General features: G+C 40.6%; 1 protein-coding gene across 16 annotated transcripts in view; it reads right to left on the bottom strand.

The window, feature by feature from the left end:
• GPHN (gephyrin) overlaps positions 1-20,606 on the bottom strand; it is a 383,133-nt gene that overhangs the window by 89,510 nt on the left and 273,017 nt on the right. The window lies entirely within an intron of this gene.

Below are 20,606 nucleotides of genomic sequence, written 5' to 3'. Positions count from 1 at the left end.
TTTCCCGGGTAAATATCGCATCGGACGGGCATGCTGGACAATCCAGCATGCCTGACCGAGCAATATTTAGCCCTCGGTCGCCCGCATACACGCTGCAATTATCGCGGGACGATCCGATGATATCGGGCGGATCGTCCCGATAATTGCAGAGTGTATGGCCAGCATTAGTGATAACATATAATTAAAAGAGAATAATAGTAAATGCAGTTTGCAGACATTCAAATTTAAAATGCAATGCATGACCATATATGTCAAGTTCTAGATTATATGTCCTTATAACAACAGAAATGTGGAAACTTATACTATTATAAAGTAGTTTACATAAGCATTTAACTAATTTGAGAGTTTGCTTATAGCTATTGCATACAGTGAATGTGGAATACATTATATTACTTTGTTTAATTGTACAGTCATTAATGAAAGTTACTGCTTAAAAAAATGTCTTCAGATCACCTTGACAACTTATTCATGGCTGATTAATTTGATGAACACTTGATATATTTATAAAGCGGCGGCTTTGCCCTCGAAATTTAAAGTGGCACTAATACTAAGTGTAAAACATGCGTGAAGTTTGCACTTAATATCAGAGCTACTTTAAATTTTGAGGTGAAACCTGCCAGGAAGTGCTTGGCAAATATATGCCCGATTGTAGTCTTTGAAATCTGGCCAGATAGTCGCTCTGGGATTAGATTGTCACAGACACCATCATGGAGAACTAGCCATAATGTGTTTCTTTTTAAGCAAATTTAGGTAACTTTCAATTGCATATGTGTACATAAGCACATTCACAAGGGCCTTTCTAAGAAAGGGTCGTCATGAAATGTAATGTGAAAGGTATGAAGGGCGCTGTTGCGGAAGTTCTTGGAGACGAGGGTGAATAATTTGAATTAGTTTCAGGACAAGACTGAGAAAAACAGCAATGATTGATTTATGGATAGCAATAAATGGTACTGGTGACAAACGGAGTCCTACAATGAATTACTGCAGAACTTGAGGAAAGGGGTTACGGAATTTACAAGCTAATCACTGGAAAGGACAGAAATGGATGAAACATTCATATTTGATATTACATCTCTATGCGAAAAGAAGCTTTTGTAGACTTTTGCCAGGAACCCACAAGCCTGCTGAATTAGTATTAAACAGATTAAAAGCAAAACAAAAACAGGGAGGAAAGGAAGCGATGAAGAGAAGGGAGGAAGGGAGAAAGGAAGGGAAGAGGGGAGGAAGGAAGGAAGCAAGAAAGGGAAGGAGGGAGGGAAGAGGAAAGCAAAGAAGGAAGAGGGAGGGAAGGAAGGAAGGAAGGGAGAGAGGAAAGGGAGGAAGGATGGAAAGGAGGGAGGAAGGAAGGGAGGAAAGGGAGGAAGGATGGAAGGGTTGGAGGAAGGAAGGAAGGGAGGAAGGATGGAGGAGTGGAAGGGATGGAGGGAGGAAAGGAAGGGAGGAAGGAAGGGAGAAAGGGAGGAAGGAAGGAAGGGAGAGAGAGAGGAAAGGGAGGAAGGAAGGAATGGAGAGAGGATGGACGGGATGGAGGGAGGAAAGGGAGGGAGGGAGGAAGGGAGGGAGGGAAGGAGGAAGGGAGGGAGGAAGGAAGGAAGGGAGGAAGGAAGGGAGGAAGGAAGGGAGGAAGGAAGGAAGGGAGGAAGGAAGGGAGGAAGGAAGGAAGAATTTGAAAAAGCTAAGTTCTTGAGGACAGGGTTACAAAACGGAAGCTAATGAGGTAACATTGGATAAGCAGTGAAAACTGAATAACAGGAGTAAAGACAAGAAGAGAAAGAAAACTTGTATGATGTGATTACCAGGATGAAGAGTTAAGGAATGTGTGTGACAGTGGCTCAGGGGCTGCTGCAGTAAGATTATGAGCCCATGAACACGCTACCTTTCATAACAGCAAGTATAAAAGGTGTGATTTAAAATGGAAAGGATGACTACAGTGACAATGAGATTCGAAGCAGCTAGAAAAAAACATTCAGTATGGAAATGAGGAGAGCGTTATAAACTAGGAGTATTAAGTACAGTTTGAAATATGGAAAAATATTACCAAGTAGAAAACCAGTTACAGACTTTGAACAGCGTTGGCTACAATCGAATGGGGTGAAAGGAACTGTACAACGTTTGTTCATGTGTTATACTGATAGGCAGCACGGTCTAAAGCCTCGCACGGCCGAATGGAAGCCAGATATGAAGGTATGATTTTCTGAGGCATAGTTGTGATGAAAACACTGCAGTGGAACACGGCAAGGGAAGACTCAACTAAGATGGACCATGTAATGTGCTGAATTGATGGAAAAGAGCAGAGAGTCATTGTGATGCGTACTATGATGGGTTTACGTAAATCGGAGGTAAATTGATTTAATCTGTTACACTCAACAGGAGGGTTGATGTTAGGAACATACAGTAGAAAGGGAAAGTGCGCAGAGACGTTGGCAGGAGCTGAACGAGAATGGAGAGCAATATAAATGAACAGAGATGAAACCAATATAACAAACATGCAACATATAAGACAGATAAATATGAGATATACAGAAGTGAGAGACAGATATGAGGTAGGAATTAAATAGATACATAAAGAAATAGAAGAGACTCTTTCTTAGTAATGCAGATATAGGGAAGCAGAGAGCAGGCTATATACTAAGTGCAGGAAAGAGAACAGAAAGCTGAATGGTGGGAGGACAAAAGGACCTGCCATGAACGGCTTGGTGAACAAGGGGAAATAAGAAGTGTTAGGCTATAAATAGGCACACAGCCCCTCTCACATCTCCAGGCAAGCATCCATTTAACGTAATATGGGTGTTATCATTTAATACGCCCTCTTTTAGAATTCCAAGCCTTAAACCCGAAATGCTGTAACATAGATGCTTTCATGTTGTATTTCTTTTCTAAGAAACAGACATTTAGACAAATATGAAATGTATAGACTGATCTTACACAGTATGCAATAACAGTAAATAAGCAATCATGCAATGATTACTGTATAACGTCCAGTGCTGTGTGTTCTGGAAATTGGGTCGAGTTTGATTTTAAGGTAGAACTGTACTGCCCATAAGGAAAGTTTTAATGCCAGACCAGATGATTGATCGCAGACTGCAATGTAATCTCAGATACAACAGCAGTGGTATCACCGCCAATCAGTGGTATCACTACCAATCAACTACCCTTATCTAGGGGGGTCATATACTAAGGAGATTTTATAGCCCTAAAGGTGAATATATTCAAATAAAACAAAATTGGGAATGAAGGATGCAGGGTACATACTGCAAGTTATGAATATCACTAAAAAGATCCTTTATTTTGGCAGGAAATTATATAGCCAATCACTGAAGAGCAGGATGGGTGTTTCTGCATGTAGGCAATTGAGAATATAAGTATGTGTTGGTGCATATACAGGGTCATGCCCTCACTGAGCCATTTCCATGGGTTAGGTGTGCACAGGTCACTGTTTTATTTGGGTTTCATAATATAGCAATTCATCATCATCTACTAATTTGACAACTGTTAAAATACTTTAGTATAGCTCCATTAGAAGTTAATATGTTTTGCTAAATATTTACTTGGATAAACATCCGCAACATCTTCTACAACTAAAAGCATTAAGTCAAGTTAAAAATAAATAGTGACTTTATTCTGCATAAATCTTTGAAGGTTCAATGCAAATGTAAACCCAGTGTTAAGCATATGAGAATAAAATCTAAAGAATAAACTATTTTTAAAACTTAATATTACTAGAAAAGGAAATAATAATTATATTTCAATTGTTCATAATTTGGTTTGAGTTTATTACAGCTTTCACTGAAAACACACAGCAAGTCTGGTGGGCGCTGAATAGTAAAATGGCATCAAAATAACTATAGATTTTAGGAAACGGTCTATCCACAATGACAGATCTCTATTCATCTTCGGCAGTTATGCAACAAATTTCTTTAAATTGGTTTAAGTTTCCCTTTAAAAGACAATGGTCTTAAATACAATACAGGTTGAGTCTCCCATATCCAAAATGCTTGGGACCAGGGGTATTTTGGATAACGGAATATTCCGTATTTTGGAATAATTGCATATCATAATGAAATATCTTGGGAATGGGACCCCAATATACACACAGAATGCATATATGTGTTATATGCACCTTATACACACAGCCTGCAGCTCATTTTATACAATATTTTCAATAATTTTGTGGCTCAAGCAAAGTTTGTGTACATACATGAAATAAATTTATGTTTCATTTACACCCTATACACACAGCCTGAAGGTAATTTTATACCATATTTTTAATAATTTGTGCCTTAGACAAAGTTTGTGTACATTGAACCATCAAAAATCAAAGGTATTATTATCTCAGTCATGCCAAAATTATTCCGTAATTCTGAATATTCCGTATTTCGGAATATTTGGATATGGGAGACTCAACCTGTACTTGACAAAAGATTGTTCCCAATTTTGAACACTTATTCTCCCTATCTCCATAGACTTACATGAATGTTTAGGTAGAAACAATCTGAAGTGACATGCTTTTTAATGTACAGAATGCAGCTCCAACATCCTTTGTGTACTTTCATTGAGTTACACAATAATAGTCACAAAAAGCATTAAGGAAATATAAAGAACAGCTATTCTAAAGCAAGAGAGACATTGTGTAACCTCTAAAAATAAACCCGAGGGGCTCCAATAAATACAGACAGATGGGAGGCTTTTAATATCTTAAGACAGTAAAATTGTATGAGGAAAATGCCATCTGAGTCTTTATTTTGTTTATTTATATAGTTCTATCTTTCTGGATTGAACAACGATCATGAAAATAAGATATACAAATACTATGCAGCTTGTAGGTCTAGATTTGTTTCTCTGATAGCATGGGTTAATACAGCTTCCTGTAATTGCCTAAGGCATAAACCCCAAAGCATCACAACTTCAATAAACCGTATGATTTAGTGCATGCTACTGGCAAATGGCACAAATGATAGAGGCTACTGTAGCTCTTTACTTTGTTTATGTGACTATTATCAAAATTAAAAAGAAGCAATCTCTTCCTCCCCCCACAACTTCCTCAATTTTGAAACTAGTGAAGCTCTGGCATGAGTGCATGTGAACCAGTTCAGTTTATGAACACAAAAAAAACAGTGCGAGCAGTGTTCATAATTCATCCAGTATGCTGTATAACATTTTTGGCAAGTCAGAGATGTAGGTTATTCCATTATTCTTTTACAATAAGGAAAGCAATAAGGATTGATATGAACATGTAGATCTATGTTCTGGAACCTTTGCTTTTTTTTTTAGTAATTTTTAATGGACTAATATGATTCTATTCTGGTTTGGTTTTGCTTTAATCATGATACACACTAAAAAATGTACCAAAGTTCCATCTTCCCAAGAAAGTAACTTGTTTCAAAAATCAAAATTAATTTTAATACTAAGTAAGCGGGATGTAGTTACAGTATGTGTCACAATCCCGACAGCAGAATGCCGGCTAGGGATTTATGATAGGTGTTGAAATACGGACGTCTATCATAATCCAGATGCTGGAATCCAGGACGACGCGTGCCCGAACGAGGTAAGTCCGAGGAGCCCGCCCTGTTAGCCGCAGGGGGGGGGGGAGGTTAGGTTTAGGACAGTTAGCGGGTTTAGGCTTTGGGGGGAGGGGTTAGGCACCCCCAGGGAGAGGTTAGAGTTAGGCACCCCGCCAGGAGGGTTAGGTTTAGGGAGCAGTAAAGGGGGAGGTTAGTTAGGCACTTGGGGGAAGGTTAGGCTTGGGGGGGGCAGGGGGGGTTAGCATACTTACCTGCCTCTGTTGGGATTTTCATCCTGTCGGCAGCTGCTGTCGGGATTTGAACCGGTGGCCAAACAGCCACCTGCATTTCAAACCCATTCCTAAGTAAGTATGTGTGGGAAAAGTCACTAACTTCTGATATGTGTGTATTTCTTCAAAAACAATTGGCTAGCATGAATATTTCACAGGCTAATTAAGATAAGAGAGGACTTGTATTGTGAACCAAAATTAACAGTTAGAAAGAGAAAACACAAAACATGAAATCAAATGTAAACACTGGGCTTCCCAATTTGATTAAAATTCTGTTGACTACGTCAAATTTTAGTTATGTTTATTATTCAAAATTTGGTGATTGTAATTGACAGAAATAGCAATTAGCTCCATTATAACAGTTATCATAAAAAACAGTAATGAAACGTGCAATTTGTCATTTAAAAATCGTAAATTATGTAGTGGCTTCATAAAAGTTAACATTTTAAAATAAATAGTCCAATATCATTATTCTTTCATAGAGATTATTTGTACTGCAGTAATGTAAACAGCGCTAATATTAATTACAACAACTATCACTCACAACCAGGCACTCTAGAACCATTTCATGTACAATACTGTGCCTAAGCTAATATATTTGTCTACTGGCACTGCAGGGTTCTATCAGTCTCTATTGCAAAGTATGTATGTATGTATAGAGAGCGATAGAGCGCACATATACCCAGAAAACACAAATATATGGTCTATTACATATTGTCTTCAAGTTGTAAACACAGCAGGTAAAACATTAAGAGATAGTTTCATAGAAAAATGAAATTCATATATATCGTGGTGTCTGCATTTTAATGTTCCCTCTCAAGACATTTTAATCACACACAGAAGTGAACCAATAATTTCTAGGAGGAGCTTCAAAAGGTTTATATGTGGAGGGGCATGTCCTTCCCTAGCGAGGATGTGACAATCACCTAACAAGTGCTAGTTTACCTCGAACCTGCTCCATTCTCCTTTATAATTCCACATGCACCTATTTAGTATACACATCTCCTCCTGCATTGTACAGCAGCACAACAGTATAGATACAGTACCTAGTATATGTGCTAGTCTATGCAGTACAGTAGGATTAAGGGGAGAATGTATCAAACCTTTTTAAAGAGGACAGGTTTAGATATTATCCGTAGCAACCAATCATCTTCTACCTATCACTATATAGAATGTATTTCATAGATGATCGAGGCTGATTGGTTGCTAGGTTAATCTCACGTGGGGGACCCACATTTGGAGATTTTCCTCTTTCAAATGATACAGCCCCTTAGCTAGTAGCTATTGTCTAATGACCACACATGAGAGGTGACAACACCTGTGAACACCAGACAATATTTATAATTAATTTATTTAGAATAAACTAAATATGTTCTCTTGTTAGGCAGCCATCTTGGGAGGGATAATTTAGCAGGCAGAGAATGAGTGTCAGCCTTGCAAACTTGTAGTGCACAAATGCAATGTGTGGAACGGTGGATTCATACAAAGGAGCAGGTTATGCCACAAGTGGAGAAGATAGATAATACTTCACTTTTTTATTAGAGCTACAGATTAAAGTCAGTTTAAGACTGAGTTTTCAGTCTAATTTTTTGAAATTCTGTTTTTGAGTTTTAACAAGCAAATATAGCTTACTCACTTAGGGCCTGGTTCAGCAAGCAACGCAATGTTGCGTTCACACGCACCCGGTGCGTGCGTGTAGATGCTAATCATGCATACACACGGTAATCACAGCACAAAGCAACATACACCCATCAAATGTCAATTCCGCCCACCTCTCTACGTACAGGCTGAGTAGTCCGGAAGTTAGCAGAAGCATCGGTCACCTCGCGAAAAATCAAAACCATACGCACACTAGTGGTTTACCTGACCTTGTCGCAGGAGTTGAAAGATTCCTGCATGCAGAGAGACGCCCGGGTGTTTGCGGCACAGCAGTGGCTAATTTACGCACACCCTGCAATGGCGTTGCAACGAACTGGCATGCCTGCGTTTGCCCGACCACTCCCCCGTCACCACCTACAAACGGCACTTCTAGTCAGTCACTCTGCTTTGGGTCTGCGTGGCTTCTGCACACGGTTTCCACAATGCCGTAACAGGGCTTTATTGCAACCCAGGGCCGGCCACGCCTCCTGAGCGCATGTCGTCATGCTGTAACAGGGCTTTATTGCACCCTGCACCGGCCACGCCTCCTGAGTGCATGATTTCATGCTGTAACAAGGCTTTATTGCACCCTGTACCCGCCACGCCTCCTGAGCGCATGATGTCATGCTGTAACAGGGCTTTATTGCAACCGGTGCCAGCCACGCCTCCTGAGCGCATATTGTTATGCTCTAACAGGGCTTTATTGCACCCTGGGCTGGCCACGCCTCCTGAGCGCATGATGTCATGCCGAAGGGGCTGGGCCGGCAGCACCGGGAATGACATCTCTGCCCGGAGCATCCTCAGGATGTTCCACGGGGGCTATATATGCTGCAGCGTGTATGTCTGGAGCATCCAAAGGATGTTCCAGGAAGCACTGCAGCAGCGATTCTGGATGTAGGGTTCATGGGGAACGGCAGCACAGCTCTGTCACCCGTAATTACGGCCCTGATGGACCAAAATATATGATTCTGGAGTACTCTTATGACTTCAAATTATTCTTAATAATAGATTCCTTAGCTATGCAGTTTTCATATAATGATAGAGCCATGCCTGCAGGGTGGCGGTCTGCTAGGGATGATGAGGGAGTAGATTGCACAGTTTACATTTAGTGAGGCATACTATGTAGATTTAACATTACAATCAGAACCAATTTCATTTTGTGCTTCATAACATAGATAACATTCTGTTGTTTTAAGCTTCATCTTTTATTAAACTTCCAATTCTTTCAGTACAACAGATTTTTCCAGTAGCACTGCCTTGTGTAACTATGCAGAGCAGAACTGTATCACTCTTTACTACATCTTTATACAATGGTGATGTTGAAAAAATATATCTTACAGAAAAGGCTTATGTACTTTACACCACAGTTAAAACTATTCCAGCAACATTATGGAGAGTGGCAAACGGCTGTCAGCAGAAGTATTTATGTTTATGTTGGACTCTTCTGTAAAATACAGGCAACCAATGTATGGACTGATAGTGTGGAGCAGCAGCAGAAGAACATATGAAGCTGAAATTTGTCTGGTTGCTGCATTCAAAATAGAATTTATATAGGGGTGAACGTCTGGTAAGACCAGTAAAGGGCGGTTGCAATAGTCAGTGCAGGATATGAGTACATAAAGTTTTGTAGTGTCTTGTGAGAGATATGTAGGTACATTGCATAGTATTCTGCAAATCATACTAGGAAGTCAATTCAATTAGGTTTTTTGAACTTGCAGAATGGAGTAACAAGTGCTTTTTTTCCCAACATTTCACAAACTTGTATGAAACACTGAAAAAAATCAATTTATAGAAATTTTTCTGCACCCCAAAATACTGTAAAGTCTTTAATTTGATGAAATACACTTGCTGGTTGTCATTTTTCCACCATTAATTAAAACATTTAAAAATCAGCCCTTTCACACCTTTTAAGAACCTCCAATACTTTTGTTATAGCCAATAACAGCCTTCTATATGGTCCTGCTATCTCAGCTGGGTGCAGCATGGTTTCCCCACTTTTCATGCCCTTCTACCAGGTGGCAATTTCTACAAAAGTTGCGTGACCTTCCCACGAATTGGCATTTCCAATTGGATCTCACATTTCTTAGTTGTGCGCGTTCCTGCGGTGTATGTGAGTTTGATGATGCGAGTTCATTTTTACAAACTCGTTGGATGGATCCCTTAGATGTCTGTAACAGGACTTGGATACAGACTTGATATGGGGAACAAAAGGCAGTCCTAAGATGACATCTAGGATATCAATTTGGGGTTCATGGGCTATTGATGTGTTGTCATCTGAAATAGAGGTCAGGCAGGTAGATTGTGTTAGCTGGTAGGAATATTATTAGGATATTAAAGATCGGGTTAGAGCGGTGAAAGGACATGCAAGATGAACTTGCAGTATGGCATTCAGTAACGTGGACCAACACAGATGGTGGGCGATCCTGAGAAGATATAAAATGAGATACCATACACATAGTTAGTGCTGAAATCCAGATATGTTTACAAGGAATCGGTATATAATGCCGGTGGCTGAATAGGCCGCCGGATCAAATACCGACAGCGGAAACCAGCGGATCTAATTCCCGACTGGGGCTAGTATGTATCCTAACCCTCTCCACTCCCAGCATAACCCTAATCTTCCCCCCGTTAGTGCCTAAACCAAAACCCCCTCCCTGCACCCTAGACCTAACCCTCGGGGGGTGCCTAACCCTAACTCCCCCTTTCCCTACCATAACCCTCCCGGAAGGGTGCCTAACCCAGGTCCCCTCGGTGGTCCATAAACCTAACCCTCCCCCCCAGCGGCTAGACGCCAAGACACCCGGCTTACCTTTGTTCTGTATGCCAGGTGTCTGGATTTTGTAGTGGGGCTAATGATAGGCGTCAGGATTTCGACACCTATGTTTAGTCCTCTGTCGGGCTGTCAGTGTCGGGATATCGGCGAGCGGGATGGCGCCCACCGGTATCCTGACTGCATCCCGTTTATTAGTAATACAAGAGAAGTGGTGTACATAAAGGGGAGTGCGGTTCCTAGTGAGGGGCCAGCTAATAGAGGAAGTGGAGAGGAGGTGGATTCTGAGAAATTAACATTCTGATAAGTAGGATGAGAACCAGGACAGGACTGTGGGTGTGATTCAGAGATCTACGTAAATTCGATATTTACGCAGATCTGATCCTGCAATGTCACAGTGCCCAAAAACTGCAACATGATTGACATGCTGCTGGTGTTTAGGGTGGGCATCGAGGAGCGTTCCAGTTTCTGGGGAAGCCCAAGCCATAGGCTAGGTCCTTTGATGCATCTTTGCTGGCCCCGGCAGCGTAATTTCGCCAGACATCCTGAGTGAGTGTGTCACTTAGGTGTCCGATGGTCACGCAGTTGATCCGATACTCCGTCTTCAGATGCAGCAGTGGATCGGCGAAGCCAGCAGTGGCGCCTTTTTACTTAAGATGCCTCCTGAGGCTTTTGCGTATTTTAGTGCTGCCGCTGCATACAAAGGCGCAGTAGCTGCACTTGTCTGCACATCTTTGAATCAGACCCTGTGTCCAGAAGACTTAAGGAAATGTAATGAAAGATTATGGGAAAGACATATCAAACCTTCTAAAGAGGCAAATGGAGAAATTGCCCATAGTAACCAATCAGCTTAGAGCTATAATTGATCAAATCCATTCTATATAATGATAGCTTACGTCTTAATGGTGGATAGGCAACTTCTCCACCTGTCCTCTTTAGAAGGTCTGATACATCTCCCCCAACAAATTGGGATGTGCTGTGATTGACTGATTTGTTAGAGTGATTGTGTCAGATGGACAGCTAGTAGAGAGAGACGTTAAGAAAATAATAGATGGATCATCTTAATTTGTGAGATGCAATTAAGAGATGGTACCAGGGGGTGCAGGGAAGGATCTGAGGTGTTTGCTGGCCAAGGAAGGAGACACCAATCATGTCTGATCTTACAGATCTTCTCCTTGAAGTAGGAAACAAGACCTTGGACATTGAAGTTGGAGGGATTGGATTGGGATGGTTGAGAATTATAATGTATTCATTTCGACTTCATATGAGACTAACTTTACACGTCACCTGCATCTTACATTATTTCAAGTTCTGTATGGAGGTCACCTATACACAGTGGATAGAACCATTGTGTGGGCTGAACCATCCCTAAGCCTAGCCGTTCCATTGACAACTAGTGATATAACTGAGGCACTTCAGTGCCAACACTGTTTCCCATTGAAATAACAGACTGCATTTAACAAATATTGGTTCAACCCTTAAAATGACTACTGAAACAGTGTGTAAGTGATAGGTACCCCCTTACTATCAACCCAGCTGAAGACGATGTTACATCATCAATGTGTTTTACACAATATAATCCTATTGCCGGTAAACCTAAAATAAGTATATGAAAATACCACCACATGCAGACAATCAATCAAACGGTATTCCTGACTGTCAGGTCTTCATATCAAATGGAGTATTTGCCAAAGATAGGGCTTTTTGCAATCTATCAAACATAATGGAAAGGTAAAATAGTATTCATACCCTTCCTTGGTTAGTACAAGTTGAAATGTGAATAGGGGCAACATATTTCTTCAAAACTCGCACAAATGCACTGAGTAAACCTGTGTAATAAACTAGTATAACACCTGTTGTCATTTCCATTGTAATACCGTAACATAAAGAGTGAAAAAAATAAAGGAGGACTTAAATCAAAGACAAATGAGCAATCCAAAAAAATTATGAGATATCATTAATAGCGAGGCGCATATCTGGGAAATGGTCTTTGATTATTGCAAAGGCATTGGGGCATCCCTTGGAGGTCAGTGCAGTACATTGTATGCTAGTGGAAAAAAATATGAATCTACAGCCAACACTATCTATATTGGGCCATTGCAATTATAAGATCAAAGAGCTACAGAAGTGTCTACAAAGTGAGATAATGTACTATATAAGGGTCAACTTTTTCAAAGATATTCCACTAAAATGGCCTTTATACGTATATAAAAAGACAAAAAAACCCATAACTTAGATATTTTCTCACAATGAGCTTCCAAAACACCATCTAGACGAAAACACACTGAAATGTGGCGGTTAGTCTTGTGACTTGACCAGATTAACGTGGAACTTTAGAGGTCAGTCGGAGCGCTGACCTTGTGGCAAGATCTCAGACCTGCAGTCCCTCACTGTTCTCTATGTAACCTGAACCAGGAAATAGAAGTGACCCTCAAAGGTAATAGAGACTACAGTAAGTGGTTTAATACTGAAGCTGCCAGAGACGGTTCATTTAATATTATATAATATTTATTAAAAAGTGACATTACAGGTATTTGTATAACTTCATGATTTAACAAAATCTATATTTTTTGTGGAAGGGAAAAGGTACTTTGTAATAATAATAATAATAATTTCTAATAAGAAAAAATAAAAAATAAAAAAAATAATAATAATAATAATAAATTCCAGGCTGTGTGTTTAAGTGTGAAAGTAATTATAACACCAAAAAATTAAGTTTTATTTTTATTATTCATATAAATATCTACTTATATTCATATCTAAACGTTATGATCTCTACGGAACACTGATGATATCAGAAAGATAGTGAAATTAAGCACTGTTGTATAGCATTGTTTAAATCCCCCTTAAAAAAAAAAAACATTTAAGGACCCTTTTTTACATTTTTCTACAATTAAAAAAATGCACTATAATGTTTTGGAGCTGGTAGGAGGCAGGCCTGGCAATTTATTCAGACTGTTTGTAAATTCACCTACCAATGCACATTCTCATTAACCTCACTAAGACGGCAAAATGCAATTTGCCTCAATTTTAGATCTATGCGTGCGAAATGTTATTTAGTACAAAAAAAAAACAAAACATTACCTAGACTATTACAAACATTATTTGCTTAAGCGATTTCTAACTTTTCTTTAACAGCTTAGCTACACTGATCCACAGCATACAACATAAATCAAAAATGCAGTTGTATTATCAGCATCACATGATCAATTCTGCACGTTATACAGTAAGTATACAATGAGTGGTTTTTTTGTCCATGTGATTGCAATCAAGCCTGTCTTTGTAGTAGGGAATGCTAACAAAGACACAGCAAAGGTTGCTACCACTGAGGCTTCCATCCAGCACCCTATACTCCTCGTTTCTGCCATAATATCTCAATGTTGATTTTTTTTTTTTTTTTTTCAAGATACCAGGTTTCATTTTCAAAGGCAGCTTTGAAAAGCAAGTGCAAAGGCGTTGCAGAAACCGCGCACCGCTCAGATGATGAGCGGAGGACGTGAATGTTTAGCAAGTCTCCCTTGGGAAGGACAGATGTTAGATTGTAAAAGGCTGCATGATCCATTGTGCACAGCAAGTGCACAACCGTTCCATAAATAACGCCGAACAGGAGAAAGGTTGGATCAGAGTTAATCAGGTCACTGCAATCCTTCCAAGATGGGATCTCATTAAACAAATCACTGGAGAAATGCATTTTATGAAGAGCTCAGATGAACGCAGGGTGAAAAAAAAAAAAATATGCAACGCAGCAGAAACCTCGCACAGCAACAGCAACAACAAAACAGCTGAGCTGATCCCTCGTCCACAAAATATCTGGTTTGGTTTTTTTTTTATGAACAGGGGGAGAAGATGCTTTTCAGATACGAGCTGAGGACGTAGTAAATAGCTGACTTACCTGGCATTCTCTGCAAGGCTGTTTGTCCCTTTTTTTCTTCTTCATATTATTACGACAGAATGCCGGTTTTGTTTTATTTTAAAACCAACTGCTACAGGGCACCAGCATTTTCATGTTTTCAGCAACTCGCAAGGCTAACCCTGATGCACGGCTTAAATAGGAAAAAAGCAGAGAGTGGAAAAACCTCCTTCCAATCACAGCCCAGCTATTGACAGTGTTCCAGGGGGTATAGCTCCAGCATTTTCCAAGAAATGACCAGTGGGAAGTGTGATGTGGAACAAGGGTGCTGCACAGCAGCTCGGGTGTTGGTGGGGTTTTTTTTTTTCCTTGCAAGGATCGAAAGCAAAAAAAATAAAAAAAATTCTGGCATCAGAAAAACAACATCAGTCATTGTTTCCTCGCTGAGGCTGACATTACTGGGGATGGAGGTCAGGCAGCTCTCGCATCCATCTGATGCTTACATACATGACACTTGTATGTGCTAAGGTGCATTCTAGATCTGAATCAATCAATTCATTAAATCAGATTATGTTGCTTTACAATCTTGGCTCAAGGTCGTGCATTCCACCCCCCCTCGTTGCCTGCCAGTTAATGCAATTGTGCTGATTACTAGTAAAACAATGACCAGAGTCATAATGCATTTTGACTAACACTAGCGCTGGACCATATTTTTATTATTTCTGGAGGGTTGAGATCAGATGAAAAGCGGCCCCGGCGAACTGTCATGGGTTGTAGCTGACATCGTTCATTTGTGAGCGGAGGGTTATTGCTAAGTGCTGCACTGCTAGGCTTGTGGATGGGGGGTAGGAAATTTGCTGTAGTCTGTGTTGGTTTAGCAGAGAGAAGCGTACCTTCACCATTAAAGGCGCAGTACCGCTAATACCCAGTCTACACAAATAGCAGGGACACACACAATCATACAATGCTTGATGATTGTAAAAAACCTGGGGGGTATATTTACTAAAGTGAGAGTTTTTAGAAATGGAGATGTTGCCCATAACAACCAATCAGATTCTACTTAACATTTAACTAGCATCTTCTAAAAGATAATAGCTACAATCTGATTGGTTGCTATGTGCAACAGCTCTACTTCCAAAATCTCTCATTTATACCCCCTGGTCTGTTCATCAGAAGTGTGGGACTGTGCAATTCACCCCTCTGATATTTTCCGCAATCATTTTCCACAGACAGCTCTAGCCCTTCATTGCTCTGTAGTACTAAATACAATGATATCATATGATAATGTGTGTCTGTGTATTACTCTGTAAAGTAATATATACCACTACAGACTTTCTGTGATCAGCTTTGTCAATAACTGTATTATGACTTCCTGTCTCCGACTTGGTATATACAGGTGTTTAAATCAGGCACTTAATGTGTGCCACCATCTCCAAGTGAAGTAGCAGGATGGGGCGATAATACCGGAAATCGCGGCTCTGTATGGAGGGGGCAGGGCTAAAATGGTGCAAATCGCGTTGAGCAAGGCTCCGCCCCCAATGTGGGACTTTGCATCCCCTCTCTGGGCTTATCCCGGAGAGGAGAATTAAAACAGAGACAAGTATGGAATAAACAAACACACAAGTGTTTCATCCCATTGTGTCTATGGTGTGTTGCTTGCAGAATTCCCAATAATAATAATATAATAAAAGAGAACAGAGGGCCTGAATCACTAATGATTGCTATCCTGTTTATAAGCACGCAAAGCAATTGCTAATATCAGCGGTGATATGTAAATGTGTGCATTCACATTGCGATCGCATCTTGACATAAAGACGCCCACTTCCCCATACTCACATCCGTATACTTGGCCAACATAGAGAAACAATCGGTAACATTGGACAGTTAATGAAGCCCAGACCTTGCTTCTTACTTCAGCGCACGCTATGAGGCCTTTGGTATCGCAGTGGCTAATTTATGCACGCCCCTGCAATGCCGTTGAAACACACTGGCACACCCGACCACCCCCCGTCACCACCCACAAACGGCACTTCCTGTCAATCACTGCCATAGGTCTGCGTATCCACTGCGATCGCTGTCCCGATCGTAGGGGCCAGTTCGCGCACTGCGATGCATTCGTAGTACGCAACAATCGATCAATTGCGTGCGTATTAGCAACTGTGTTCCTTGATGAATCAGGCCCAGAGAGAGCGCCTGCAACAGTGCTATATAAAGGAGAATACAGGGGTCTAGTTATGAAGTGGAGATAAGCCAGTTCTCCAGCATTTTGGCTTATCTCCGCTTCTATCAATTTAAACAGCAAACAATACAAGAGAATTCAGTTTTCTCACACACTAACCTATTTTGTGCCACCCCTACCGCAGTCTTGATATGTAGTACCACCATGGGAAAGCCGGCCGCAGTCAATTTTGTGGTGATAAGGCCTAGCTTTTCTCCCCATCGCTATCCCCGGATGACATTAGCTATAACCGACAATAGGAGGACTAACAGGGTTGGAAAGGCGTTGCTGAATCAGACTTCTTTGTGCATGAGTGACCAGCGGCACATATTACTGTATCCTGTGGGCAATGTGTAGCTGCTGGAACCATGAGAAAGTCTTGCAGTGGAGCGGGGGGGTTTTGCTGGGGCTCCGAGAGGAGTCTCCGATTGATAAATACCGGCTCCACTACATTAAGCGTCATTGAGATACAGTCCCGTCACTAGGAATGTGCGAGCAGTGCCGCCACTCAGGGCACAAAGCCGGTCCAGTTGCTGCATCAGGGCACATTGAATTTGTAGCAATAGTCTTACATCCTACTGCACACACTATGGCCAAAAACATTTGTAAAATCATGAACAACAATCATATACAATAATCCATATGTAGGCAATAGAAATGTAAATGAAATCATAATAATTAAATTTTTAAACAGGATAAATAAAAACATAAAGTACATTAATGCGGAACCCAAATGAAAAGTTTAAAAAGGTAACACCACCATTTCCATTCCCCTAAATCTAATGAACATTTTTCATTATAAAACCTCCTGAAAAGATATAACACCTATCACTTTTGTTACAGCTACCTCTGTGAGCTGTCCCCTTTCCCACTTGCCTGAGGAAGAGGACAGTGTGTCTTGGAAACGCGTAGTATTTGGAGCAGAAGTATTTTATTTCCTTTCATTATCAGGGGGTCAGCGTGGCACCCAAAAGGTATCTCATCCTCACTGATGGACATAGGGAATATACAAATGAATGCACAGAGCTTTATTAATTATTGGATAAGGGCAATGTAAAAGGTTTGAGAAATATCATCTTCTCTTTCTGAACCAACCTGGAACCAAAAACCAGATTACACTATTTGTCCAATTTTTTGTATTCTTGAATTACGGGGAAGTACAAAGGAGAACAAAAAACTAATCTGTTTTCAAAACTGCCAATAGACAGTGGTGTAAGACTGTCCAATGCCAACTGGCTACGTAAGGCTGATGAGTGTAAATTTTAGGAGTCTACTGGAATTCTACATATGTTGTTTCATATACATGTAACCCATCTTTTCATTTTCTGTACCCACCCAAAGAAATCACCAGATAGAAAGACGACCACCAGAGAATATTTGTTTGAGGGCCCTGAAAAGTGCCAGATCAAAACGTCCTTCCCACTCATCGTTTGAAGGACCTCGGTTGGAGGCACCATTGGATCTTTGGCAGCACATTTCTAGACTCCTAAACACCATTTCTTCATAGTCGCCCCGGCATCATGGCAACAGCCCTGGCCACTTTCCACAACCCCGTCCACCCAAGGAGGGGGCTGGATGCGGTAGGGTCGATAATTATCCAGGAAGTCGGGAGATTTTCTTCACATAAGAGAGCCTTGCGGAAATTCCAAGAGTGTTGGCAAATATAGGGTAATGTCATATTAGCATTTCTGTAAAAGATGGATCCTTTAGTAACCTAGTCTACAATATATCTTAAAGCATAAAGTTCACTGGTTTGTACTTTATATTGTCAGAATGTGTGTTTCGTCTAATGGTCATAATGAATGTGGTAATCTGAGGTAACACGTCCCTCTCAGTCTCTTCTAGAAAATTTCAAAGCTCTATTAAGATGTGATAGGCCTGTTGATTAGGTGGTTTTTAACTGAATTGTTTGTGGGAAGGAAATTACCAAGCAGGTCAGGATCAATCAGACTTTGATCAGTCTTGTTGGCAGGTCAGAGGCAATCAGATTTCGATCAGCCAAGGCTAATGACAGCAATCTGTATGTAGGCTCAAGCCAATAGCCGACAGCACTGTTTGGGCCACTTGGCCATTCTGATTTGCAGCAGTGCTGCGCCGCACACTCAGATGTTGCATGAAATAAAATGATACGGGTGGAATTTCAGATTCCTTTTCTTCATGAAACATGATCGGTGTTTGAGCTTTCTGCTATATTTACTATTGCAGTTCACTCGGCTGAATTAATGAATGCTATTATAGCATCCATCTCATCATTTACAGATGTGCCCTCTTGCAACTTTGCTGCGTGAGGCATGCGCCCGCAAGCGGATACGTGCACTGCCTTAGTACTCAGGACACCATAGGATTGCATGGTGCGATCACAGTGTGCACCATTGTGCTCAGTAGTGTATGCTCCTGTGGGTAATTGCATGGTGCGATGCGTGCGCGCGTTTGTAGTGCGATCAGCAAGGATGTAAGAGGACACATTTGTAGTTCAGTAAATTAAGCCAGAAGCAGGGACTTTTGTACATAGCAGTACAGGTTTGCGGGTCTCACATATAGCATATAGGTTGTAAACTGACCACATATGCTGCAGCCATCTTGTTTGGCACAGTGCTGGCCTAGAGGCAACGTTATCATCTGATCCAGCTGTACAGAGGGTATATGAATAAACTGCATGGGGTGTAATGATTCCGTCATGGCCATCAACGTTCTGTGACATCTGAGACCGATTAGAGGTGACAACCATGTTAGGCCCATACTGGTGAATACTGGTGAATATCCTGGACAAATTCAGTCAAAACCCCCCAAATTGTCTCAGGCAGTGAGCTACAGAAATAAACCTAATTTGTACCTAAATAGCACTCCAATACACAAAACAAATACACTCTTGTAAATCAGGTAAATTTTCAACACGTTAATTTGCTGTACTACCAAATAAAATGTGACTTGGTAACTCACTATCTCTCTACACATACATACATCCATACAGTACAGTTTAATTTGGTAGTAATTAGCATGCTCTTTTGTTCCTGCTGACTACAGAGGTCTTGGCAAAGGGTCTCACTGGGCTGAAATGTCGTCCTCTGTCTGAAGATTGCCTTGATGTGGTAAATATATATATATATATATATATATATATATATACACACACACACACATGGTATATACACATGCACTGGCTGTTGCCCACGGCTTCGGCCAAAATGAAATAAATTCTGCCAACATTTTTTCATTTGAGGTGTATTGTATTGCGTAGGGGTCCTGTCGTGGGAGTGGCCCATGTGACCAGCAGCACTATACAGACTGGTGGTAGTCACCTCTCTCCCCAATTACCAGCCACGCACATGTGCCACGCCTCTCTTTTACTGTACATTGATGATGTCAATAAATATTGGGTTACACATGCCATTTTTAATATACTGGTATAAGCAGATTGGTGTATTAATAGCAGTGAGAACAGACAATAGAATGGCTGACAATCCTGTTGTACTGGAGATGCTCATTTGAATAGTGACTTGGTTATTAGCAAAACAAAGCTACATCGGGAAAGGCTTTCTTCCCTAGGGGTAAGTGGAGCATGAAATGCACATAACACGTATTCAACTTTCATTTATGTGAAGAAGCATTGAAAGGAAAGAGATATAGTCCTTCCAAGGACTCTTCAGCTGGTAACATTTCAAAAACATACTGGATACATATTTCATTTGTCTTTGTGAAGGGGGATAAAGGTAAGTAATGCTAGCACGGTATATGGATTGTACATACACACATACGTAAATAAAGATGGGCACTCATGGTGTAGTAAGAAATTAAATACAAAAATAGATTAATAGCCTTGCCCAAGACAGCAATAACATAGGAGGTTATATGAAACCAATTGCAGGACCTACCCCTGGGGGCCAGATGTACTAAACAACGGGTTTACAAAGCCGCTGATGATATTTCAACTGGCAATAATAACTAATGCTAAACCACGCTAATTTAGTATTAATTACTATTGCACTTTGAATGAATCGATCAAAGCCACCCAGATTTTAGGCTCCCACTTTATTTATTTATATATTTCTTTTAATGATGGAACAAGTGGTGTAAACGAGGATGGAACCACTAAGTGAAAACCAGACATTGTATTACGCTTGTGTTACAGAAAGCTTCATTGGTTGGAATCTAATGAAAGACTGTTTCATGAGCAATTAGGAAGGGGTTCTTTACAGTAACTGCAGAAATGCTGTGGAAACTCCTTACCACACGGCGGTGATGGCAAATTCACCAACTTCATTTAAACATGGATGGAATGTTTTTCTTACAAGAAATGGTATCTGTTGCTATGATTAGTATAGGACATTATGTTAGAGAT

Source organism: Taudactylus pleione, unplaced genomic scaffold (genome assembly GCF_031769625.1).
Source record: "Taudactylus pleione unplaced genomic scaffold, aTauple2 ptg001956l, whole genome shotgun sequence".
NCBI classification, from domain to species: domain Eukaryota; kingdom Metazoa; phylum Chordata; class Amphibia; order Anura; family Myobatrachidae; genus Taudactylus; species Taudactylus pleione.
Note: the sequence above shows the minus strand (reverse complement) of the source record. Positions and strands in the feature narration are given on the sequence as shown.